The following is a 25,524-nucleotide window of genomic DNA, read 5'->3' on the forward strand; positions in this document are numbered from 1 at the left end:
GAACTATTGGGCCCCCAACTACAAAGGTTCAGCTTCAGTGAACTCGGATCTCCCACTGTGCATTGTTGATATTACCAGTGAGCATCTATCGTGTGCTGGGCACTTGGACTGGTAGGGGAACAACATGAGCAAAGGCACAATATTGTGTTGACAGGCAAATACCTGTATGGCATATCTTTGGGTCTGCTGGCATTTGGCAATCAAGCAGTAAATGTTGTTTTCTAACATCCATATAAACCCATATTATCCCTACGTTCATCCAGGTGAAGTTGATTAAGTCCCTTTTCCCAATTTTTTAAAAGATTTCATTCATTTTAGAGAGGACGGGGGTGGGGGGGAGAAGGGGGAGGAGCAGGAACAACAGTAGGATGAACAGCTGGATTTGAAGATTAACATCATGTTGTGTATGAGCATTACCCAGGGTCTTATGTTCTTTCCCTCAGATCGGTGACTTTGGAAATTTTGTAATGGTACTCTGGTTATCCACTGAAAAAGGATAAAAATAAACATGCTGTTGCTCCTGTTGTAGCATTAAGTAGTAATGAGAAAATAAGTCAGACAACCACATCAAAATTACATCTAAACTACAGAACAACCATCATTCAGAACCTCCTGAAATGTAGCTGAATGGAAGTTAAAACTAGGGATTTAAAGAAGCCACAAAGAAACTGGTAGGAGGGGTGGAGACGCAGAACTGGCTGCCCACACCCACATGTGGTGGTTTAAAGTCAGGAGGGATGTTTTTGCTGTGCAGGTCCCCCCTGAGGAGTGTGGGGTCCCAGCCCCATACCAGGCCTTGCAGCCCGGGGTTCCAGAGTCAAGAAGATAAGTCTTCATAACTTCTTGCTGTAAAAACCAGTAGGGCTTGTGGCTGAGTGAGACAAACTGCTGGACTCCCTCACAGTTTCTCTTTAAGGGCTGGCACACTGACTTAGACTCATTCCCTCTTAGCTCGGATGATAGGGCAGAAGCTTGAAAGGAACCAGAGACCTAGGCGGAGGATCTAGATTGTCTGACATCAGAGCAAGAGCTGGGGGGGCAGGTTTCTGCTGGACAAAAGTGCTGGCAGGGGCCATTGTTCCTCTTCTAAGATCATTCCCCTGCCCTCACAGAGCTGCAGGTGGGCACCATATCTGAATCTCCATCATCCAGATTCACACTGTTGTCCTGGTGATTCACTGAGACTCCAACCAACCCAACTTGTGGGCCTACTCAGACTCTATCGATAGTTGGTTTTACATATAAATAACCTCTCTTACCTCATGCTTTGGATTTTCCTAAAAATCTTTCAGACAAGCAGCATCTGGCCTCTGCGAGTTGCAGCTGGCCTTGGTTCACAGCTTGCCTCTCTTGTGCACCTCCAAGCCCAGCATAAGTAGCAGCCATCTACAGGTTGCTCTGTAACTTGTGCTGGGTGGCTGACCATGCATCCCTCAGGAGGCCCAGAGCCAGTGTAACCGGTGGACAGCTTTGGGTCACGTGGGCTTACTACCCTACCACCTCCTCAAGTGACACACACTCAAGAGGCAGACTCAGTGAACACCAAAGCCCCACTGAAGTCCTCTCTAAAGGGTTGACACCTGCACATCAGCTCCTCCACTGTAGTCACAGCCAGTCCTGCAGCCAGTCAGCACAGGCGTCAGTCCCTCCCTGTGATGTCAACAGCAGTCAAGGTTCAAATATAATAGGACAGCAGTGCACACAGCTCCCACAGGGGCACACCTGAAGTTAACCAGTTTGGGTGACTGGGGAGGCTGCACCACTGGCCCCTGCAGGACACCTAGTACACAAGACCACTCTTAAAATTCTGGGAGGCATTGCAGCCCTACCTAATACATAGAGACAATGGGAAGCAGCCAAAATGTGGAGACAAAGAAATGTTTCCAGTAAAATAACAGGAGAAATTTCCAGAATAAGAACTAAATGAAATGAAGGAAAGCAAATTACTAGACACAGATGATGCTCAAGGAACTTAGAACTTTAGGGAACTTAGGACTTCAACAGCATGAAAAAGGACATAGAAACTGTAAAAAAGAGCCAGTCAGATATGAAGGATACACTAACTGAAATGAAGACTAATTTACAGGAAATCAACAGTAGAGTAGATGAAGCCAAGAGTCAGTAATCTGAAATATAATGAAGCAAAAAACACCCAATTAGAACAAAAAAAAATAGTGTAAGGAGCTTCTGGGACAACTTCAAGCATAGCAATATTCACATCATGGGGTGCCTGAAGAAGAAGAGAGAGAGAGCAAGAAATTGAAAACCTATTTGAAAAAATAATGACAGAAAACTTCCCTAACCTGGTGAAGGAAATAGACCCTAGTTCAGGAAGTACAGAGAGTTCCAAACAAGATTGAACCCAGAGAGGCCCACACCAGGACATATCATAATTAAAATGCTGAAGGTTAAAGACAAAGAGAGAATCTTTTTATTTTTAGTTTTATTTAGAAAAATAATGGGGTGACATTTATTAATAAGAGTCAGAGAATCTAAAAAGCAGCAAGAGAAAAGCAGATACCGGCAAAGGAGCTCCCATAAGGCTGTCAGCTGATTTGTCAACAGAAACTTTGCAGGGCAGAAGGGAAGTGGCAAGAAATATTCAAAGTGATGAAAAGCAAGGACCTACAACCAAGTCTAATCTACCCAATAAAGCTGTCATTTAGAATCTAAGGACAGGTAAAGAGCTTCCTGCATAGAAAAAGCTGAAGGACTTCATCATCACCAAACCAGTACATATTACATGAAATGTTAACGGGTCTTCTTTAGAAAGGAGGAGGAGAGGAAGGAGGTGGAGAGAGGAGCGGGAAAGAAGAAGAATAAAATATAAAAGATGAACAATAAAATGGCAATAAATATATACCTATGTTGAATCTAAAAAAACAAATGAGCAAACAGAACAGAAAGACTCACAGATACAGAGAACATTTTGACAGGACATTGGGATGGGTGAAAAAGTCAAGGGATTAAGAAATATATATTGGTTACAGAACAGTCATGGGGATGTACAGTACAGCACAGGGAATATAGTCAATAATATTGTAATAACTGTGTATGCTGTCAGTTGGGTACAAGGTTTATCAGGATGATCATTTAGTAAGATATGTAATGTCTAGTCACTAGGGTGTACCCTGAAACTAATATAATAATGTATGTCAACTGTAATTGAAAAATAAAAAATGATTAAAAAATAACTTGAATGGGTTTGGTTTTTTTTTTTTTCTGCCAAAGTAGATGTTGGCTTTCTTTCAGCTGTAGTAAGGTAGCTTCTCTTAATTTGTTCGAGTTAAAGTAAAACCAGGGCCACGTTGAGAAAATAGTTTTTCCTTCCAATATTATAAAAAAATTAGAATTTATATACTCTGTTCCTATAATCTTCTTGCTGGTTCCCTCCCTCTCCTGCGTTAAAAAACGATCATGAATTGGCTGTCATTGGAAGGGACAAAAGATTTGATTGGCCTGACTAGGCGGTGGCTCAGTGGATAGAGCGTCGGACTGGGATGCAGAGGACCCAGGTTTGAGACCCTGAGGTCGCCAGCTTGAGTGTGGGCTCATCTGGTTTGAGCAAAGCTCACCAGCTTGGACCCAAGGTCGCTGGCTCGAGCAAGGGGTTACTCAGTCTGCTGTAGCCTCACGGTCAAGGCACATATGAGAAAGCAATCAGTGAACAACTAAGGTGTCGCAACGAAAAACTGATGATTGATGTTTCTCATCTCCCTCCTTTCCTGTCTGTCTGTCCCTATCCCTCTCTCTGACTCTCTCTCTATCTCTGTAAAAAAAAAAAAAAAGATTTGATTGTACAGTATTTATAGGAGGTTGTTGGTGAAAATCTTCAAGTAGGGTGGGTGTTTGAACTTAAATGGAGAGTAGTTCATTTAGCATAGTTTCTTGTGAACCACAAAATTCTAAGTACAGGGCTTTAACATGCGAATTTGTTTCTCTGTATCACATGTGTATCTCCTGTGTATGGCCTGGAAATGCAAGCGGCACCTAGTCATGGCGCAGTGTAAGTGATCATGCTTATTATTTGGTATTTGGAAGACTGATTTGGGGATGTATAGTGGAGTTCTGAGTGTGTCAGTATTTGATTTTTGTCTGCGTGGAAGAGCTGAATGTGCTATGCATTAGGGAGGTGGCTCCCAGTCAGTCTGCACAAAGAAAGGACTTGGGCATGCGGGCTTACAGACCCTTGCAGCTAGTGAGTGGTTTGGCCAGTTGACCTGCAGAGCCATTTGCTTGTCTGTCCCTTTTTACTGCATTTTAATTTTTTTTTACTGTTGTTTTCAGACTTGAATGTGTACACTAATCACCTGAGGATTTTTATTGTTTAAATTTTAGAAGAGGATGGGTAAGTAGTGGGAAGCATCAACTCAGTAGTTGTTTTGGTATGTGCCTTGACTGGGCAAGCCCAGGGTTTAAATCTGTGACCTCAGTGTGCATGAAAAAGGAGCCACATGCTGAACCCGACAAGCTCAGGGAAAGCCTGCACTGTGGCCTTGCAGACTCAGATGTAAAGTAACCACACAAGATGGTCTGAAATTAAAACTTTCTAACTAAAAGCAGTTCGTGGTGGGTAGTCCTGTCCTGGGGAGGTCTTTTTCTCTAATGAAGGGCAATGCTTACCTTAATGCAGAGGTCTCAAACTCGCGGCCCGCCGAACAATTTTGTGCGGCCCGCAGACTAATCCACGAAGTTCAAAATATTTTGGATAAAATTAAGTAAGCCTAGGGGCCTACTTGTATTTTTCATTTCTCTAGCATCCTAGCTAGATATTAGCTTAGTTAACAGCAGTTGTGATGCGAACTACAGTTTCTGGTCGTTTTGTGACACTGAGTAAACTGCATGTATGATTGTGCTTGTTGTACTGATTTTTTTTGTTTTCAACTGCAGTGAGAAAAGTGTTGCGTAACAGTTGCCTTTTGTAGACCTAGTGCGGCCCGCCGAATGGCTGTGATCTGGCTCTGTGGCCCACATGCTGAGTTGAGTTTGAGACCCCTGCCTTAATGGAACCTGTCTGTTGTCTTCTGTGTCTACGATAAGGTATCAGAGAACATGCTTTTGAAAAGTAAGGGTAATGGTCTTTTCCTGCCCCCTCCCCCCCACAGGCATCCCTGCAGAGCAGGAGCCAACAATCGTTATCAGCACGTTAATTAGCTATTAACTGTCTTATTCAGTGTATACATTCTGACTTTTTATCCAGTCCGGGAGATTCCCCCCTTTGCTTTCTCCTGCCTCCCTAGTCTATCACCAATCAATTTCATGTCACCCCTTCTGTCTTCCCCTTTTATTCTGATGTATAAAATAAGCAGTGAAACCTCCATTTTCCAGAGCACTTTCTCAGTCCACTGAGACTTTGCTTCTCGGCAGTTGTCGACAGTTGGGCTCAAATAAACTCACAAAAAATTCTTACAAGTTTTGAAATTTCTTATGTTGATATCAGCATTCCAGGCAAATGGTCCACTGTGCCACCACAGGTCAGGCTTCACTGCATTTTGATTCACATGATGTAATTTAGTGTCTAAAAGGAAAATAGTATGAATACATCCAGGTATATAAAATTCAAATTCTGATGTTTTCTGAGCAAAATATGAAGTCCCTGTTGTGTCCCATGCACTCCCACTAGTCTGCTTTCTGTTTATTTGCATTCATACTTATGGAGATGAATATGTAGACTTTCTTTCTTTTTTGGCTTGTTTATATAAATGGAATGGTGGGGTCATGTGTGATTTAGCATTTTCTCACTTCACTTCCGTGCTGTTTCTCATGCGGTGTAGTGTCAGTCAGCACCGGTGTGCTGTGAGGTATTTAACTCCTTCCTTATGATTCACTTCCTAGGAGAGCCCTGGCATTTTGGAGGCAGTCAGTAGACATTTCGGTTGTTGCCATTGATTTGTTTACTTAGAAACAAATTTCTTACTGTATCTCTTTTACACATGTAGGCACACTGGCGTAGGCTTGAATTGGAAGCACTGAATCCAAGGGTGCTCAGTTTTTATAGTAGGAAGGGATTTTTTTTCTTTCCATAAAGGTTTAATCAGTTTACATTCCCAAAAGTGTATGAATGTCTTTATTTCCTTCCCTTCTTGCCAACATTTGGTATTATAAAGCTTCTTTAGTTTTTGCTATTGAATAAAATGTGTCTCATCATTGTTGAATTTGCATTTCTCTGTATTGAGTGTTTTTCATTGGTCTGTTGGCCATCCATGGTAATTTTGTTCATAATCTTTGCCTATTTTTATATTGATTTGTCTCTTTCTTACTGCTCTTTGTCAGAGCTCTTTATCTTCTGGATGTTAATTCAACAAAAGTACAAATATTTTCTCTTAGTCTGTCCTTTATCCTTTAATTATGTTTATAGTGGTTTTTATTATATAGAAGTTTCAAATTTTTCCGTAGTTAAGTTTGGTTTTCCTTCGTGGGTTTTGTGTATTGTTCAGGAATCCTTTTCTGACCTCAAGAATATGAAAATATTCTTTAAGAAATTGTCTTTATTATTTCCCATCTAGTTAAATTTCACCCTACAATTTCTTAATCCTCTCTGCATTCTTCACATTAGCCATTAAAATGGTATGAAACCTCAGCTCTCAAGAATCTTCCAGTAATTACTTATGACAAACACATTTTATGGATACCTTAAGGTTTATCTCAACCTATCAAAATAGGAGATAAAGGGGCAATGTCTATTGCACTATTGTTATTTACATCAAAGGTAGAAAATGGATAAAACTAACAGATAAAACTAGGAGACACCTCTAGATAAAATAGCTTTCATTGTGGTCAGAATTGCATTGGTAAGAGTCAGTGTGAGTACTGGCTCTGAGCCCTTTGCCTGGATTGCATTCAGTGTAGCTTGCCTTTTATCTGTTGTACATATTTACAATGCATCAGATTTTTAAAAAGCATTTTATTTTAGACCTTTTCTCCCCTTAACTCAAATTCTTCACTTGCCACTTAACTGTTACTGTGAATGTGGTTTAAAGTATATTTTCATCATGTAGGTATAACTAGTTAACTAGGCTATTACTGTGTAATATAAAGCTAAAAAGTTCCTGATTATGGGACTGGGCCTCCGTGATGTGTCAATACTTTTGTGCATGAACTTTGAAATTGCACTTGATTCTTCCGATATCTATTGTTTATTTTCCACTTCACTAACGTGTTCCCTAATAAGTGAGAGTATAGGATAACTAACTGAATTCTAGAAAAGAAGGCAGTGTTCTGTGTTTTTTAACTTTTTGCTGGCATAAAACGTGGATTATGTATCATGCTTGTCTATTAAAACCCACTTGATGACAGAATAGCAGGTTTATACTGGTTGACTCAGCAGCCTGCAACTTCAGAAGTACAACTAGGATCATTCTTTATATATTGGTATGCTAAATTTGTAGTTTCTCCTTTTAGTACAGTGTTTCTATTCAAATGATAGTTTTCTAAAAGTGCTGCCTCTCTAGCACAGCCCACTGGACTCTCAGCTGACACTTGGAAGTGTTAGCTTGCCAGTTTATTTCCCTGTTCTTATGTTATTTTGATGTTTGCCCCTTTGTCGTCCTTAACCCATTTTCCAGATATTAGGGAAAGTAATCTGTTACTACTTTGAAACCCTCCAGCTAAGAACAATGGGACGGACGCCAGACTTGTTAACTCTCCACCCCAATCCAATAAGAGTCTTGGGCTTTTCTGGTTTTTGCTTCCACCAACCACATTTTCTGTTCCTTATCTCATAGGTACTTCAACATTTTATACTCTGGTGAGATCTGTTGACCACTTTCTTAAAATAGCTCCAAATTCTTAAAATACCCAGGATTTTAAAGGGAACCCATTACACTGAAATATAGCTATCAGAATATTAGAAGGCAAATTAGTGATATGGTAATATGTGCTCTGAATCCTCTATTAAATTATAAGCTATAAAGGTGGGTCTCATTATTGCAATTTCAAAGCGATAATAGCAAACAGTATTTTATGCTATCTGCCACCACTGTAATATGATGTGAATATTTACAATATTTTGATAATGAAAGTCACAGGCACTTTCATTTCTGGCTTATTACCTATGTTCATAGTGTAAGGAAATGATAAAATATTAATGAAAATGAACATGTACTTGTTTGATTATTCAAGTTCACAGACTTAAGAACTCCGTGAATCTTCTCCTTGAACCTCCTGGACTCTTTCTTCTCCCTGCAATTGTTTCCTTTGCCTGTGGCCCTCTTCATCTCACTGTTCTCAGGTGGAGCCTTAACTTGGACTTCATTTCCTTAAGGTGGTTTTCCTAGGTTGAGAGCCCATGTTTTATGTACCAACACAGCACTATGAAATGATTTATTGGACTCCTACTTCCTGTATGGGAGCTCTGTGGCTATATGAGCTTTGGGGGTGCAGTGACTGTCCACTGTCCCCCTGTGTCTCACGCAGCATCATATGCACCTGTTAAATGTTTGTATCTTTGACATAGATAGTACCTTAAACAGAGGGAACACACCATAGGAGAAAAGTTTAGGGGTGTAAAAATCCCAAGCAGTGGCACCCAGGGCCATGCATAAGGCACATTGGTGGGTATGGTGAGAGATGAAGTAGTCAATAGAACATGGCCAGGAAAGAGTACAGATGTGTTGTTTGAATCCCTTCCTGTGGAATGGAATGTCTGCATACTATGTATGTAAATTTTATATAAACATACTTTAGATTTGTATTCATGTATGCTACATGAACACAGGATGTTAGTCCCATTGCCTTGCAGTGCCTGGTGCATAGTTGGTGCTCAGTGCCTATTAAATATATGAATGTGTAACTTGTTTGGGTCATAGCTTGCTCTGTAAAAATTTAGGGGGCTTCCTACCCCTTCTAGCTTCTATCTAAGGTTCCTCTCTCCTCTGCAGTTAGAGAATTTACTATAAGGCATTAAGACAAGCCCTCTGGGTTTACAAAAGTGAATCAAATTTGGATTTTACCATCTGCAGGGGCAAAATGGTAAGAATGGACCCTAAGCAGCTAGTGTGGAGGGGAGAAGGCCCTAAGTGAGACCCTTTTGCATACTCATTGCCCTGGCAACCAAGCCAGTGACCTCGGTATGAGGTTAGTTTTTTTTACTGTGGAGCAGTGGAGCCTGTACTAGTTCATAGTGAGGCTCAGGCTGAGGACTGGGACACGGAACAGGGATGTTTGTCTGAGTCATGCAAGGAAAATAAAGGCCAGAGAGACAGCCTCACCACCTGGGAAAGCTCTGTTGAAGGCAGCGTTTGGTTACATAGACCAGGGGTCCCCAAACTACGACCCGCGGGCTGCATGTGGCCCCCTGAGGCTTTTTATCTGGCCCCCCGCCGCACTTCCAGAAGGGGCACCTCTTTCATTGGTGGTTAGTGAGAGGAGCACAGGATGCACCTGCATCCTGGAGTACTGTATGTGGTGGTGCTGCAAAGCGCGGCGTCGCTCACGTACAGTACTACTTCCGATGACGCCAGACGCATGCGTCAGGGCTCCCAGAAGCGCATCTTATCACTTGTTACGGCTGGCAGTGACAAATATGGAACTGGACATTGACCATCTCATTAGCCAAAAGCAGGCCCTCTCCCCTCTCCCTTCTCCCCTCTCCTCTCTTTTGTATTTTTCTGAAGTTGGAAACGGGGAGGCAGTCAGACAGACTCCTGCATGCCCCCGACTGGGATCCACCCGGCCAGGATCCACCCGGCATGCCCACCAGAGGTCGATGCTCTGCCCATCTGGGGCGTCGCTCTGTTGCAACCAGAGCCATTCTAGCGCCTGAGGCAGAGGCCATAGAGCCATCCTCAGCGCCCGGGCCAACTTTGCTCCAATGGAGCCTTGGCTGCAGGAGGGGAAGAGAGAGACAGAGAGGAAGGAGAGGGGGAGGGGTGGAGAAGCAGTTGGGTGCTTCTCCTGTGTGCCCTGGCCGGGAATCGAACTCGGGACTCCTGCACACCAGGCTGACGCTCTACCACTGAGCCAACCGGCCAGGGCCCCCTCTCTTCTCTTTTTAAGTGAGAGGAGGGAAGATAGTGAGACCGATTCCTACATGTGCGCTGACCAGGATTCACCAGGCAGGCAACACCGCCCCCCTCTTCCCCTAGTCTGGGGCTGATGCTTGAATTAGCCCAGCTATCTATCCTTAATGCCAGAGCCAAAAGTTGGAACCCATTGAGCCACTGGCTGTGAGAGGAAAAGGGGCGGGGGGTGGGGGGAGGGAGACAAGCAGATGGTCACCTCTCCTGTGTTCCCTGACTGGGAATCAAACCTGGGATGTCCACACACTGGACTATCTACTGAGCCAATTGGCCAGGGCAGATTTTTAATCTTTTGAATTATAAAATAAACTTATTAGTTTGTTAATAGCCAAATTAGCAAATGTCTATTAATGCATAATTTACATACAGTTGAACACACCCATTTCAAGTATACAGTTCTTTGAATTTTAACAATCAAGTGCCCCCTATAACTACCGCTCAATATTGTGATTACTCTGAAAGTGTTCCCTTATTCTCCTCTTAGTGTATTCTATCCTCTCTCAGCCACTGCTTGGTTCTTAAGACTACAGATAAGCATTACCGGTTCTTTACAGAATGATCTTTTCAGCTTCATTTGTTTTCTTGGATTTATCATTTCATTCCTTTTTATTGCTGACTAATATTTCATTTATGGATTTGCTGCAGTGTATCCACTTGCTGGTTGATGAACATTGGGTTATTTCTAATTTTTGGCTGTTAGTTGCTATGAAAATATGAATTCAAGGCTAAGTGGAATGGTAAGTTTTCATTTCTTAGGTGTAAATCCTTAGGTGTGTAATTGGGTTGTAAACTAAGTGTATGTTTAACTTTATAAGAAACTGCCACACAGTTCTCCAAAGTATTTGCAGCAGTTGCAACTCTTGAGCGTTTCAGCTCTTACCAGTGCTTGTCAGCTTTAATAGTGTGAATCACACTGCTTTGTTTAAATGGCTTAGTTTAGTGTCTGGCCAGAGTCACCCACCTCATGCTATGAAAAGTTGGTTTTCTTCCATTTACTTGAAATTTTGACTATACTGTCAAAAAAACAACAACAGAACAACCCTTACTTTTCATGTGTGGTATACCTTTGTATTGAGCAAAGCAAAGGGGCTGTTACATAGTGCCATTTTCACCTGCAGTTAGTTCTAAGGGACTTAGTGGTTTGATTTCTCATTTGTATCAGACTTGAAGTAGCAGTGAAGTCAAGAAGGGGAATTTCTTAGAGGAGGAGGAGGGAGCATGCAGGGTATAGCAGAAAGCTGGTAACATCCTGAATCACAGTGATCTGGAGTAACTATCCTTCTGTTTTGCTGTATTATTTTTTATAGTCTTTCCCTCCATGCAAGTATTTTTGTAATCCTACTGGATATTCAGTTTTGTTCTGTTTTTTTCCCCCACTAGATATTATCATAAGCATTTTCTGATGTGACACCACATATTTTCCATAATAACAATTTTTTTAAACTTAGCCTCATTACCATCTGTTCCCTTTCTGAAACAACCCCTTCACTTTAGGTTTTAATTATGAGTGAATCTTAGGTCTTCCTTGGTTTACAAGTCCTGTTGAGGGAGGCTTTAAAAAATTTTGTTCCTTTTGTCCACAATAACAATTTTGATGGGCATATATATCTTATGAGCATACAACTGCTATTTTTTCCCATCCCTCAATATTTAAAGGTTTTATGTTGTTTTGAATTAAAAATTTTTTAATGTGTTTATTTTATTTTAGAAAGAGAGGAAGTGGGGGGGGGGGAGAGAGAAAGAGAAAAAGAGAAAGAGAGACAGAAACATTGATCCTTTCCTGTATTTTCCCTGATCAGGGACAGAACTGGCAACCTCTCTGCTTCTGGACTATGGTGCAACCAATCCAGCATCCAGCCAGGGCTGTTGGTTTGAATTCTTATAACGCTAATTAAGTATGATCAAGTTTATGTATCATGTGTTAAACTTTTTATCGTGTCCTTTAGGATAGATTTCTCTTTACAGAATCACAGAGTCAATAGAAATGGATTTTATTTTTTTAAGAGAGTGAAAGAGAGACAGGAAGGGAGAGATGAGAAGCATCAACGCGTAGTTGAAGCACTTTAGTTGTACATTTATTGCTTCTCATATGTGCCTTGACCATGGGGCTCCAGCTGAGCCAGTGACTCCTTCCTCAAGCCAGTGTGACCTTGGGCTCAAGCCAGCAACCATGGGATCACATCAATGATTCCACGTTCAAGCTGGCGACGTTGGGGTTTTGAGCCTGGGACCTCATCTTCTCAGTTGATTCTCTCTCTATCCACTGTGCCATGACCGGTTAGGTGAAATGGACATCTTAAAGCCTCTTGTTGTATTTAGCCAAATGATTCACCAGGAATGTAACTGCCGCTCCCAGCAAGGCCAGGAGTGCATGTTTTACCGTAGTACCTCAGAGCCTCCTGGAATCTTGAAATACTACAGTAATGAAATTCAGAGTCACCTAGAAATTTAGGTTGCAATATATATATTATTTATTTATTTATTATTATTTATTTATATTTATTTATTATATATTATATATTAATATATATATTATTTATTTTTACAGAGAGAGAGAGGGATAGATAGGGATAGACAGGAACGGAGAGAGATGAGAAGCATCAATCATCAGTTTTTCGTTGCGATACCTTAGTTGTTCATTGATTGCTTCCTCATATGTGCCTTTACCTGACAGGGCGGGGGGGGGGGGGGAGGGCTACAGCAGACCGAGTGACCGCTTGCTCGAGCCAGCGACCTTGGGTCCAAGCTGGTGAGCTTTGCTTCAACCAGATGAGCCCGCGCTCAAGCTGACTACCTCGGGGTCTCGAACCTGGGTCCTCCTCATCCCAGTTCGAGGCTCTATCCACAGCGCCACCGCCTGTTCAGGCAGGTGTAATATTTTTTTACTTCAAGGTAGGACATCATTTTAGAGATTTTCATGTGTAATGGCAAGTATAAAAAGTTTTCTGGTGAATCTATCTTACGCAGGATTGTCATTTGCCTTTAAGCTTTGAAAACAGTTTTGTGGTTTGAAAGCTGTATATCCCCCAAATAATCTTAAGAAACTGACCATTTAAAAGATTGGTCTTACTAATTTTTTATTTCCACCTACAAATGCACAGGATTCTGAAAGAGTTGAAAGGCCCTCATGGGCTGATGAACCTGTCTCTAGTTAGCTCACTGGGGCCTCGAGAGTGCTGTTTGTCAGTGTTAACTTTCATTATTGGTGAGTTGTTTGGATTTTGCTCTGTGTGCATTTTTTTGCCTTACAGATCTTGAACTGATCTGTAGAAATGACAGACCTTCTTAGGCATTTTGAATTCATGCTGTTAAGATATATCCACATTTCAAGGATAACTCCTTTTCCTTTTTCTGACCTAAATTGTGATACCTGCTAAACTTTCTAATAATTATTTTAGAATTCATTTTTAAAGAAGTCTCTTTGAAGGGTCAGCAAAGGAATTAGCAGGTATTACTTATGAATGGACCTTGTAAATGTTTGTGATAAGGCCTTGTTCAATATTCTTTTATTTATTTAGTAAACATTGTTTTCTAATATTTTCTATTAAGATTATCTCCTTATCTTAGGGAGCTCACTGTCTAGCAGGGGAGGCAGATACACAAACTTACGATTTTAATTTGTCAGTGAACTGAGGGACATGCACTGGCCATGATGGAAGCTGGTACCTTACACATTTAGGAGGTAGGTGGGCCAGTGAGAGCTTCCCAAAGGAAGGCAGTTTCTCATAAAGGTTGTGTAGAAGTCAGTCAGCAAAGGGCTGGGGCTTGACTGGTTAGAGTAGCAAGGCTAGAAAGAACATTGCAGGCCCAGGGGAGAGGAGGAGTGAACGTACAGGGCTTGGAGCAGTGTCTGTGTCTGTGTCTGTCTGTCAGTATGTCAGTATGTACAGTTGCTGGAGTTTAGAGGTCTATGTGTGGGGCATGGAAGAAGGTAAGCTTGGAGAGGTAGAACTTGTTTCTGTCAGTGATCAAGACTGGATCATAAAATTAAAGATTTTTAAGCTGTGGGGTGGCAGTGGCTTTATTGTTAGGGCCTCAAACTGGTTTTCCTAGTAGAGAGTTGACTTGGGAGGGAGTGTTACCTGGGAGACATCTGGGAGTTTGGGACAGAGGGAGGATCCTGGAGGGGAAGTTTTAGGGGGAGAATGTAAAGGTGATGGATCAACAATATAATTTCTTGGAAGAAGAAACCTAAAATTACTTAAAGGATTTATATAACTGGAAAGCACTGTAAGAGATAATGAGCCTGACCAGGCGGTGGCTCAGTACATAGAGCTTTGGACTGGGATGCAGAGGACCCAGGTTTGAAACCCTGAGGTCACAGGCTTGATCGTGGGCTCATCTGGTTTGAGCAAGTCTCACCAGTTTGCGCCTAAAGTCGCTGGCTTGAGTAAGGGATCACTCGGTCTGCTGAGCCCCCCCCCCCCCCCTTCAAGGCATATGTGAAAAAGCAATCACTGAACAACTAAGGTGCTGCAATGAAGAATTGGTGCCTCTCATCTGTATCCCTTCCTGTCTGTCTGTCCCTATCCTTCTCTCTGTCTCTGTCACCAAAAAAAAACGAAAAAAAAAAACCAGGTAATTAAAACTTGACCACCATGGTTTTGCGTGAATTCTCCAGGTATAGAACCATCTCGGCCTGGCCTGTGGTAGCACAGTGGATCAAGCATAGACCTGGAACACTGAGGTCGCTGGTTGAAACCCTGGGAACATATGGGAGTTGATACTTCTTGCTCCTCCCCCTTCTCTCTCTCTCTCCTCTCTAAAATGAATAAATAAAATCTTAAAAAACAAAAAAAATCCTCAAAAATTAGAACCATCTCTTTGTGTTATGCCACTATTGGTATGACCAGATGTATAATTTCTAATGTTAACCAAGTTAATTTTATATAAGTATTGTAGTATGATTCTCAGAAATGTGAAGAATTGGCATGATAGGGTCAATTTACTTGAAAAACCTTTTTTAAATTTTTTTATTTACAGAGACAGAGTCAGAGAGAGGGACAGATAGGGACAGATAGGAAGGAAGAGAGATGAGAAGCATGGATTTTTCGTTGTGGCACTTTAGTTGTTCACTGATTGCCTTCTTATTATGTGCCTTGACCGCGGGCCTTCAGCAGACCGAGTTACCTCTTGCTCGAGCCAGTGACCTTGGATCCAAGCTGGTGAGCTTTGCTCAAACCAGATGAACCCACGCTCAAGCTGGCAACCTCGGGGTCTCGAACCTGGGTCCTCTGCATCCCAGCCCAATGCTCTATTCGCTGCGCCACTGCCTGGTCAGGCTTGAAAAACCTTTTTAATTAGTTCTTTTGCTCTGGCTCTTAAATGAAGATTGTGCAACTAACTAAACTGGCTAACTGTAGGCTACCAGAGACATGTGTGCAGTTCGATACTCTTAGCTTGTGGACTTGAACAGTAACTAGCTGGTGTACCTGCTTTGTGGTGTAATGGAAATAATATTGGTGTTGCTGAAAGTCTTGTTTGTGAGGAGATTGCCCTATGATGAGAAGTAGTTTCATAGTTTCATCACTGAACAACTCTGGCTGCTTGGAGTTTTATATTTAAAAAAATATTTTATGTCTTACATAAACATACAAAGAGGGGACCACTTCTGCCAGTGTGGACCACTGTTGGTAGGTACATAAATTGGTGCAACCACTATGGGAAACAGTATGGGAGTTTCTCAAGAAATTAAAAATAGAACTACCATATGACCCAGTTATTCCACTTCTGGGTATTTATTCAAAGAAAACGAAAACACTGGTTCTAAAAGATATCTGTAACCTTATGTTTATTGCAGCATTATCTACCATAGCCAAGAAATGAAAACAAGCTAAGTGTGCATTGATGGATGAATAAAGAAGATATGGTACTCATAAATGGAATATTATTCAGCCAAAAAAAGAATGAAGTTGTGCCATTTGTGATAACATGGATGGTACTTGAGGGCATTATGCTGAGTGAAGCAAGTCAGATGGAGAAAAGACTATTAATATTGTGTGATGTCTCTTATATGTGGAATCTTGTGTATGGCCCCCCTCCCTGAAGTAAAGCAGCCTCATAGATAAAGAGAGCAGATTGATGGCTGCGAGAAGTGAGTGGTGGGGGTAGCAGAAGTGGATGAACGGTTTTTTTTTTTTTTTAATTTGTTTGTTTTAGTTAAAATTAAAACGAAAACAGGAATTTAAAAACCTGGTATGTGGATAAACTTCTCAACAATTCGATAAATAAGGAGATACAAGGATGAATATGTGACTCTCTTCACCCTGGGCTCCAAACAAACAGCAACCTCAGATAAAAGAGGGATCACTTGTGGCAGGTCTGTGGTCTTTGCCCCTTTTGTTATGCTAGAACTTCACTTAGAAAGGTGTTTCTTTGACAGCCCCCTTCATTTTCTGATCTTGCTTCTTTTCAGTGCAGAAAGAGAAGTTTTCTTCTGTCCTGTAAGTATAATTTGAAAAAATAGAAATGTTTGTCAGTAGCATTTTTAAAGTGGCTATATCAGTAAAATTTTTATTAGTTTGAAGTAAATGCTGTTTTTTTATATTACTCTTGACATAAGTGACTGCCGTTGGGCATCTGTGTAGTGTGTACATTCTTTTTTTTTTTTTTTGTATTTTTCTGAAGCTGGAAACGGGGAGAGACAGTCAGAAAGACTCCCGCATGCGCCTGACTGGGATCCACCCGGCACGCCCACCAGGGGCGATGCTCTGCCCCTCCAGGGCGTCGCTCTGCCACGACCAGAACCACTCTAGCGCCTGGGGCAGAGGCCAAGGAGCCATCCCCAGTGCCCAGGCCATCTTTGCTCCAATGGAGCCTTGGCTGCGGGAGGGGAAGAGAGAGACAGAGAGGAAGGAGGTGGGTGGGGGTGGAGAAGCAAATGGGCGCCTCTCCTATGTGCCCTGGCCGGGAATCGAACCCGGGTCCCCTGCACGCCAGGCCAACGCTCTACTGCTGAGCCAACCGGCCAGGGCCTGTAGTGTGTACATTCTAATGGCATCGGTTTTGGAGTATTTTGAGCTTGCAGATTTTGCCAGAGAAGACAGCAGCAGCAGATCTTTATGACGCAGTGATACTCTGATATCCTCTCATTTCTCTCAGAACTCCAGTGACTTTCTTTTTTATTTAAAGATTTTATTGTTTTTAGAGAGAGGAAAGAAAGAGAGGGAGAAAGAAAGGTGAGTGGGGGGGAGGGGAAGGAGGGGGAAGCATCACTTATAGTAGTTGCTTCCCATCCGTGCCTTGACTGGGCAGGCCTGGGGTTTCAAACTGGCGACCTCAGCGTTCCAGGCTGACGCTCTATCCACTGTGCCGCCACAGGTCAGACCCGATGACTTTTTCAACCCCCTTCTCCTTCATGTTTTTTTTTTTTCCTTAGTTGGTGCTTTTTTAAAACTTATTTTTAAGTGAAATGTTACAAATATAGTACAAAGGATTTCTATGATAACATTTTATCAGGTAGTGTTATAGTCTCTTCTCCCTCTCTTTGTCCCTTTCCCACCACATACTTAATCTGTAAGTTACAGGCGTGTTTTTCCCTTATCTCCCAAATACTTCAGTGCCTATTTCATAAAACTAAGAATGTTTTCTTTCTTTTTTAAAAATTTTTATTCAGTTTAGAGAGGCGGGGGGGGGGGGGGGGGGGGGGGGAGGAGCAGAAAGCATCAACTCCCATATGTGCCTTAACTAGGCAAGCCCAGGATTTTCAACCAGCGACCTCAGCATTCCAGGTCGACGCTTTATCTACTGTGCCACCACAGGTCAGGCAAGAATGTTATCTTAAAGAACCATAGTACAGTTACAAGTGAGGGAATTAGTATTGGGAGCCCTTCCAGCTATCTGCGGGTCCCTGTAACACGTTTTCTTTTTTCCTGAGTGTGTCCTTCCCTTCTGATACTACTGCAAGGTGTACCAGGCTCTCTTGTTGACTATTTTATGGTTTTGAGGTATTGTAAAGTTTTGTTCTCTTTCTCTCTTAAATTTCATTTTGTAGTTTGGTTTGCACTGAGGTATTTATAGCACCTCAGGGGGGTGGCTTTGTCCATGTTGTGGCTCCCTGCTGAATTCCTCTAACAAAGCTAAACTAAGGCATCTTCATAGGTGCATAGGTGTTGGTTCAACTTAATGTTTTATGTTTGTTTTTTTTTCCAGTGAGAGGAGGGGAGGCAGAGACAGACACAGACTCCTGCATGTGCCCCGACCAGGATCCACCTAGCAAGCCCACTATGGGACAGTGCTTTGGCTATCTGGGATGTTCATTTCTCTGTTGCTCAGCAACCAAGCTCTTCTTAGCACCTGAGGCAGAGGCCATGGAACCATCCTCAGCTTCAGGGGCCAACTTGTTTCAACTGAGCTATGGTTGCAGGAGTGGAAGAGAGAGATAGAGTGAGAGAGAGAAGGGAGAAGGGGAGGAGTGGAGAAGCAGATGGGCGCTTCTCTTGTGTGCCCTAAATGGGAATTGATCCCAGCACATCACACGCTGGGCTGATGTTCTACCACTGAGCCAACTGGCCAGGGTTTCTTTTTTTCCAAATTTTTTTTTTTTTAGCGAACAAGAGAGATAGACAGGAAGGGAGAGAGATGAATCATTAATTCTTTTTTTTTTTTTTTAACTTACTTTTTTTTTTTTTTTTTTAGAGAGGAGAGGGAGAGACAGAGAGAGAGAGAAGAGAAAGAGAGAGAGAAAGGGGGGAGGAGCTGGAAGCATCAACTCCCCTATGTGCCTTGACCAGGCAAGCCCAGGGTTTCGAACCAGCGACCTCAGCATTTCCAGGTTGACGCTTTATCCACTGCGCCACCACAGGTCAGGCGAATCATCAATTCTTTATTGAATCACTTAAGTTGCTCATTGATTGCTTTCTCATATGTGTCTTGACTGGGGGGCTCCAGCTGAGCCAGTGACCCCATGTTCATGCCAGTGACCTTGGGCTTCAAGTCAGGAACCTTGAGGTCATGTCGGTGATCCCATGCTCAAGCCGACGACCCTGTGCTCAAACTGGTGAGGCTTTAATCAAGCCAGACAAGCCCAGTCTCAACGTGGCGATCTTGGAGTTTCATACCTGGGTCCTCAGCATCCCAGGCTGATTCTTTATCCACTGTGCCACTGCCTGGTCAGGCATGTATTTCTTTTCAGCTGCCATCCATCTGCTATTTATCAGCTCATGGTTTGGTAAGTCACATCCTTTCTGAGACTCTCCTCTTCGTATAGCTAGAGCACATGAGTCCTGTTTAGTTAGCGATATTTGGCACCCACTCACCAGGGTGGGTGAATTCACTCATCCTTTTCTTTTCCTCTGGGCCACATCTGGGCTGGTCATCGGCCTTTTGAACCCTTTCCAAATCCTTCCCACACAGCACTCGACTGATCCTTAAGAATGGGCAGAGCACTTGGAAAGAAATCATGTGCCTGTGTTCGGTTATTTAGTGAGCCCTGTAATTCTAAGTGTTGTGTGTTAATGTTTTTTCTTTTGATAGGAATGTATGTGTAGCACAGAAATTTCAGAAAGTAGGTCCTGGCCCGGTAGCTTAGTTGGTTAGAACATTGTCCTGAAATGACAAGGTTGTTGCCGGTTCAGTCCTTGGCCAGGGCACCTACAAGAATCAGTCAATGAATGCAAAAATAAGTGGAACAACAAATGGATGTTTTTATTTCTCTCTCTCTCTCTCTTTCTTTTTCTGCCTTCCTTTCTGTCTCTAAAATCAAAAAGAATATTGGTTAGAGCATTGTCCCGGAGTGCAGAGGTTGCTGGTTTGATCCCCAGTCAGGGCATGTACAGGAGCAGATCGATGTTCCTGTCTGCCCCTCTCTCCCTCTCTCTCGTCTCTCTCCCTTCCTTTCTCTCTAAAATCTGTGAACTTTAAAAAGAAGAGTACTATATAAAAGAAAAAGACTGGGGAAATATAATATTCTTAGAACTCTGTTATAGTAATCCAAATAAGTACACAAACAGTGCTGAGACAGTTAAATATCATTTATAGTTTTATGCTTTTTCCTTAAAGGACTCTCCAGGAACTCTTTAGTAGAAACTTAGTAGCCAAGACAAATATTTCTTAGATATTCAACTTTTTCATATATAGCAACAGAAAATGATGGTAATTAGAGTGTAATTAAATGGAATCACAACTGTATTTGAATTGTAGCTCAAGTGATATTCTTTCATTTTGTTAATTTGCTTTAGTAAATAGCTTCCCAGGACTCTCCTCTTTTCCAAGTATCTTTATTTTATTTTATTTTAAATCTTTTTATTTTATTTTATTTTATTTTATTTTATTTTATTTTATTTATTTCTTTCTTTACAGAGACAAAGAGTGAGTCAGAGAGAGGGATAGACAGGGACAGACAGACAGGAATGGAGAGAGATGAGAAGCATCAATCATTAGTTTTTCATTGCGCGTTGCAACACCTTAGTTGTTCATTGATTGCTTTCTCATATGTGCCTTGACCGTGGGCCTTCAGCAGACTGAGTTACCCCTTGGTGGAGCCAGTGACCTTGGGTTCAAGCTGGTGGGCTTTTGCTCAAACCAGATGAGACCGCGCTCAAGCTGGCGACCTCGGGGTCTCGAACCTGGGTCCTCTGCATCCCAGTCCGACGCTCTATCCACTGCGCCCCGCCTGGTCAGGCCCGAGTATCTTTATTGATAATAAAAATGAAATATTTTCTTAAAAAGTGATTACTAATTTTTGTCAGACAATTTATAATGAAGTGGTAATCCTGCTAGGGATTCTAAAAGTTCACTACTACAGTGAGAACTGTATATTCCAAGAGTTTCTTTGTCTTTTTATTCTTTAGCGAGAGAGAGAGAGAGAGAGAGAGAGAGAGAGAGAGAGAGAGAGAGACCAGACAGACAGGAAGGGAGAGAGATGAGAAGCATCAACTTGTAGTTGCGGCACATTAGTTATTCATTGATTACTTTCTTATGTGTGCCTTGACCAGGGAGATCCAGCTGAGCCAGTGACCTCTTGCTCAAGCCAACGACCATGATGAGGTCATGCCTATGATTCTATGCTTAAGCCAGCGACTTTGGAGTTTCGAACCCAGGTCCTCAGTGTCCCAGGCCAACACTCTGTCCACCTGGTCAGGCATATGAGTTTCTTAGTTATGTTTTGTTAATAACTTTCTGTTGTTTACACATTTGAAACTTCAGAAGGTTAGGATAACTCTTTCTCAGTTTCCCTGAGCTGTGAAAAAGAAACAAACTCATATTTTTACCCCATACACTCAGTATCGTTTACTTTTATAGTCACCATTTTATTCATATATTACTTAGTAAAATACCTTCCTTTACAAATAAATACCTGAATCAAACCACCAACACAATTGAATGAGACAAGGTAGTGTGAAGAGTGTAGTCTAGTATGTTCTGAGAAATAGCATTCTACTTTTGGGGGGCAAAGGGAGGAAGCTTCAGCAGTCAAGTAAAGAGGGGAGCTAGGATGTTTTCTTAGAGAGTCACAGTGGGCCCTGGCCGGTTGGCTCAGTGGTAGAGCGTTGGCCTGGCGTGCGGGGGACCCGGGTTCGATTCCCGGCCAGGGCACATAGGAGAGGCTCCCATTTGCTTCTCCACCCTCCCCCCTTCCTCTCTGTCTCTCACTTCCCCTTCCGCAGCCAAGGCTCCATTGGAGCAAAGATGGCCCGGGCGCTGGGGATGGCTCCTTGGCCTCTGTCCCAGGCGCTAGAGTGGATCTGGTCATGGCGGAGCGACGCCCTGGAGGGGCAGAGTGTTGCCCCCTGGTGGGCAGAGCGTTGCCCCTGGTGGGCGTGCCGGGTGGATCCCGGTTGGGCGCATGCGGGAGTCTGTCTGACTGTCTCTCCCCGTTTCCAGCTTCAGAAAAATACAAAGAAAAAAAAAAAAGAGTCACAGTGAACATGAGCAAACCTAAAGGAAAGAAACCTGTTTAAAACCGACATTTCTCAAACTTAGTTCATCTGTGAATCACAACTTTGAGTAATATCATGGGCCGAGGGTTCATGTAACCCCTTTTGGGAAAGTCCGAAGTAGTGTGCAGAGCATGAACTGTATTCTAATTATGCCTCTGCTGCCAACAACTAATTTGAAAAATGAAGGTGTTGCTAGGGTAACTAAATTTCCAGTTTCTCTACAACAGAGGTGTGTGTTTGACAAGGAAGAAATGCCATTGATCTCTGGGGGGTCATGAGGAAGAGGGTCTGCATACTGATGGACAGTTGAGGCAGGCAGTGTTAGAAGGAACCAAAGCATTTGTTGAGTCCTTGCTTTTTGCCATGTTCTTGTGTTTTATCTCATTAAACTCTTTAGCTCTCAGAAGCTTACCTGTTCTAGAGTGAGGAATTTAAAGTTTGGGTACGGGGTTGGAGCTGGAACTCGAAACCAGGTTGGCTTGCACTCTGTTAGGATTTTAAGGGGGAAAATAAGAGCAAGTCCTTTCAGCTCTGCCAGAATGTGTGGGCTGTCTTCAGGTTCCCTGTCTTCCACTTCAGCAGAGCTTGGGGCCCACAGAGATGGCCCCACTGCAGTTTCCAGAGCAATCCTCATTTTGTCCAAAAGTACTGAGGCAACGTCTGCCAGTTTCCTCACTTTAAAGGGATGTGCATGGGTGTGTGTGAATGAGATAAGATATTCAGCATTGAATCATTTTTTCTGTTTCTCTGACTTGCTTGCTTTGAGGATGAGCACTTCATGTCCTCTTGAAGATCATTTTGCATTCTGCCCATTCAGAGCACTGGAGTTGTATGTGGCCACGGCCAGGCCTCAGCTCCTGTGTGTGGGCTATGGAGTAACTGTTGAGCTACCTCAGACTCGCCTCTCCCTGCAACCTCAGGTTTCTGATGGGAGAATTGACAATATGCCTGAAATATGATTTCTAATTTGGCCAGTATTTGTAAGAATAAATAATTGATTCCAGAGTGTGTTTATTTGTCCCTCAATTTGGGGTTGGATAGTGTGGAACTCTTCTGTGCAGACTGAAATCTGTTGGAAAACAACTCAGCGTGAAAGTTGGACTTTCGTCTTTCCTAACTCTTTGACTGCTGTTCTTTTCCTTTTATAAGCATTTAAAATCCTGTGCTTAAAGACTAATAGAATTAGCAAGACCTGAGTTTCTCCACCTTAGAAGTGCTGTGGACGATTAGGGAAGGGGAAGGGCCCAGGAGCAGAAAGGATCCTTCCACTATTGATTGGATAAGTGACATTTAAGGTTAATTCCATGGAGGCATCTGGGTTTGCAGACAGACGACTTCCTTCCCCTCTCATCTCCAGCTTCCTGAGATACTGTGCTTATTCTAAGCTCATTCAGAGTAATAAACTGCACCTGTAATTCATGAGTTTGCAAGGCTTTTTTTAACTGCTTGCAGGCAGGAGAAAAGTGATAACATTTAAAATTACAGATTGCTCATTTTGGAACCCTTCCTCTTTCAAGTTTTGAATGAAATTTATGAGCCAATTACTGGATGGTGGAGCCTGTTTTCAGAGACCAAGTGTCTCCATGTTTTTACTACTGCTGCTATTCGTGTGTGTGTGTGTGTGTGTGTGTGTGTGTATGTGTGTGTGCACAAGAGGGGTAGAGAAAGGGACCAGGCAATCTAAATTTGAAACAGTTTTTACTATTCTTTTACTAGAAGAATTAGGGCTACCCAGACTGTCAGGGATAGAATTCTTATTTGTTTGTAGCTAGCTCTTCAGTGAGTGAGTTTTGGTAGCCAGGAGCAGAATATGTTGGGGTGAGAGGATTCTGGGAATAGAAGAACAAGATTCTCTACATAGCCTCTCTGCAAACTGAAGACTGAAAGGCAGACATTTAAAGCAGTGTATGAATACTCAGGTTTTCAGTTACTCTTTTTTTTTTTTTTAAAGGGGAAATCGCAATAATCGCGCCTCGGATAAACCTCATTGGCTACGATACTGTCACTGCACAAAGCTCAGTTACTTTTTTTGATATGGCTGTGATTACTTAAATTCCAGGTCTTTAAGAATTCCAAAGGGAACAGCAGGGCCAAGAAAGGAGGATACACGATGACAGGATGTGATTTGAGTTAGCCAATTGGAACTTGAGCCTTTTTTCCACTTTAAAATTGTTTCTCTTTTCAGAGACTGATGAGAATTGTTAGCCTAACTAATGTATTTAGAAGTAAGACTGTATTAATCATGGACAATTACACTTTCTGTCATGAGTTCTAGACATTTTTTTTTTTTTGGCTTGAAATCAGTCATCAGTGTGTTTCTTAGATGTATACAGAATCTCGTTTATCTTTCTTTCTAGCCCTCTCACCTAGGTTTTATCTGAGTGACTTGAAGTGACATTTATTTATTGACTAAGGAGACTAGATTACACTAATGGATAATTGCAATCCATCTCCCTTTGTGAGAGTATAACATTGAGTGGGGAATGTTGGCCAAATTTTATTTCTTTTATAGAATTAACTGCAGCCTGGAAGCCTTTAAGATGGGTTCATGTGGGTGATTCTGTTCTTTCTTGTGGTTTGATAAGAAGAATAAATGCACAACTACAGTTGTTCTGTATGTATATGAAACAAGGGAAATTGTACTTCTACCTGAGTATTAACTTCACATCAGGAAATGAGGCTGCCTTCTTGGTGTGTTGGTGGATACGCTCTATTATTAGCCTGTGAAAGCAACGTCAGGTTTAGTGACTCAGGCTGTAATAAAGGGAGTTTCTTAGTTTTCTGTAGTAAAGTTTTGATTAATATATATTATCAATGTTGGTGAATTGTTGCTTTTTGGTCACTGGTATTTAAGAATATATACTATCTTTGAAGGGAAAAAATGGTTTATAACTCCTACATAGGAGGAAAAGGGGATGTCTTTTGATCTTTTGCATGAAAGATGATTCATGACATCGAGTCATTCATTTTACAATTATTAAACGTGTTACTTTAAGAATGATGAAGAAAGCTCTTCACTGCAGCTTTAGTAGCTAGTAACCTAATGGTATAAGTTCTTTTTTTTTTTTGTATTTTTCTGAAGCTGGAAACGGGGAGGCAGTCAGACAGACTCCTGCATGCACCCGACTGGGATCCACCCGGCATGCCTACCAGGGGGCGATACTCTGCCCATCCGGGCCGTCCCTCTGTCGTGACCAGAGCCACTCTAGCGCCTGGGGCAGAGGCCAAGGAGCCATCCCCAGCGCCCAGGCCATCTTTTGCTTCAATGGAGCCTTGGCTGCAGGAGGGGAAGAGAGACAGAAAGGAAGGAGAGGGGGAGGGGTGGAGAAGCAGATGGGCGCCTCTCCTGTGTGCCCTGGCGGGGAATCGAACCCGGGACCTCTGCATGCCAGGCCGACGCTCTACCACTGAGCCAACCAGCCAGGGTGGTATAAATTCTTTTTTGGCCTTGATGATATTCAGGATAGTTTATGTGTATGTTTTATATTTATTTAGTGAGGTTACTGTACTTAAGTTTCTTTACTCTCTTTTTCATATTTTCTTACTTTGCTAGCTTCACTGATTTTATAGTGGTCTATTTTTAGTAACTGGGAATTTCTTATGTATCTGGAACAGGGCTTCCTGTC

At 42.3% G+C, this 25,524-nt stretch overlaps 1 protein-coding gene and 1 non-coding gene across 3 annotated transcripts in view; one reads left to right on the top strand and one right to left on the bottom strand.

The window, feature by feature from the left end:
- Positions 1-25,524, top strand: part of JARID2 (jumonji and AT-rich interaction domain containing 2) — a 296,798-nt gene that overhangs the window by 29,745 nt on the left and 241,529 nt on the right. The window lies entirely within an intron of this gene.
- LOC136401840 (U4 spliceosomal RNA) lies at positions 23,771-23,915 on the bottom strand. Its single transcript, XR_010750774.1, has one exon. It is a non-coding gene; the product is annotated as a U4 spliceosomal RNA (small nuclear RNA).

This window comes from Saccopteryx leptura, chromosome 3, assembly GCF_036850995.1.
Source record: "Saccopteryx leptura isolate mSacLep1 chromosome 3, mSacLep1_pri_phased_curated, whole genome shotgun sequence".
NCBI lineage: Eukaryota > Metazoa > Chordata > Mammalia > Chiroptera > Emballonuridae > Saccopteryx > Saccopteryx leptura.